Here is a 1,900-nt window from a genome sequence, read left to right as displayed (position 1 = left end):
TGTGAATGTTGTTATGGATGTTTAGGAATTGATATAAGATATGGAGAAAGTAGTAGAAACAAAGGAAATGCCGCCAAATTTTCTCTAGCTTTAGTAAGCACGTTCTTATAATCGTCTAACTAATGTTAATACGAACTCCCTTGAAGGTAAAGACGTGAGCATTGAAGGAGAACGATCAAGCGGTAGAATAGCTAAAGGAAAAGGTATGTGAGGCTAGTCCCTTTTTTCTAAGGCATGTATGGCATGAATCCTTCTATCTTTCCATGATTTTTCTACATATCGAAAATTATGAGCTTACGATTATGAAGAGCTTCATACAAGATAAAGAAAAGAGATACGTTACGAGCATGACAATACCGATGACGAATCTAAGTATAGAAGTCCTAAAGCTCATGATACGACATTCCTACGAAACTAATGATCCTTATATATGATTCCTAGGATATTATTTTCCCTACTTCTCCATGACTTTCTTACATTCCGGGAACTATGAGTCAACATTGATAAAGATCTTCTTATGAGATAAAGATGAGGAATATGTCATGAATATGATAATAATGATGATAAGTTTAAGCCTAGAGATTCTAAAGCAAGAAATGATGTCTATGAAGTTAATGATCCTATTTACGATCCCTTGATATTGTTCATGGTGTACACTCACCTTAAAATATTAGTTCCTTCAAGGTGAGACATGATGTATATGATCACTCCATAATGTTATCGGGGGTTCTCGACCTTATGTCACCCCGATACTGTTATAGATTGTCTATGAGCTCTAATGCATGTTCTATGACCAATGTTCCGAAAAATTACGAGTCTATGTTCATAGAGGATTTCATATGAGATAAAGGTAAGAGATATTCCATAAATGCGATGATGGTAATGATGAGCCTAAGTCTAGAGATTATAAAGTCTATCATGTGATATTTATACGAAGTTCATGCTACGAATATGATATGATTTTCATAGATTGACTTTAAATTCAATTGTATGCTCTATGAAAAGTTATGATAAGCTTATGAGATGTATGTGATGATAAAAGATTTCCATAGTGATGGAAATGATGATGATGGGATATACCGAGCCTTGTTATGACCGGGTACGGAAGACATGCATGTGATATTGTCGAGCCACTACGTGGCCGAATACGGATATTGTCGAGTCGCTACGTGACTGAATACGGATAATGCTTTATATGTATGAGCAGATACGGTACTACGATATATATATATATATATATGATACGATGATGTATGCGCTATGACGATACATGTACTATGATTATATATGATATAGGCATGAAAGGTATCCACCCTTAAAAGTTACGCAGGTTATATCTTCATCTTATGTCCTATGATTTCTCTATTATGTTCATTTCATTCATGCCTTACATACTCAGTACAATAGTCGTACTGACGTCCGTTTTCTTTGGACGCTGTGTTCATGTCCACAGGTAGACAAGGAGGCGACCCTGATTTATAGAAGTCGATAAGCAGACTTTTGAGAGCACTCCATTATTCCGGAGGTGCCATTGTTTCACTATTTTGTGTACATATATGTTTTGGGCACGACGGGGTCCTATCCCGTCTATATGTCTAGTACTCTAGTAGAGGCTCGTAGATACGCATGTGTGGGTAGTATGGTCTTACGATGTTACTATTGTATCTATATTATTATTTTGATAGCCGAAGGGCTTATGTATATAAAAGTAATTATGTTTCCAAATGAAAAATGATTTTCCTATGATTGAGTATAAAGTAATGAATGTACGTTTAATGAGTATGATAAGCAATAGAATGAGTGGTGCTCGGTGGTTAGTCCCGGGTACCCATCATGGCCCCTAGTCGGGTCGTGACAAAAGTGGTATCCTGAAACCCATGGGTTTTAGCCGAAGGGAAAA

Source organism: Lycium barbarum, chromosome 10 (assembly GCF_019175385.1).
Source record: "Lycium barbarum isolate Lr01 chromosome 10, ASM1917538v2, whole genome shotgun sequence".
Taxonomy (NCBI): Eukaryota; Viridiplantae; Streptophyta; class Magnoliopsida; order Solanales; family Solanaceae; genus Lycium; species Lycium barbarum.
This window is presented reverse-complemented; position numbering follows the sequence as displayed.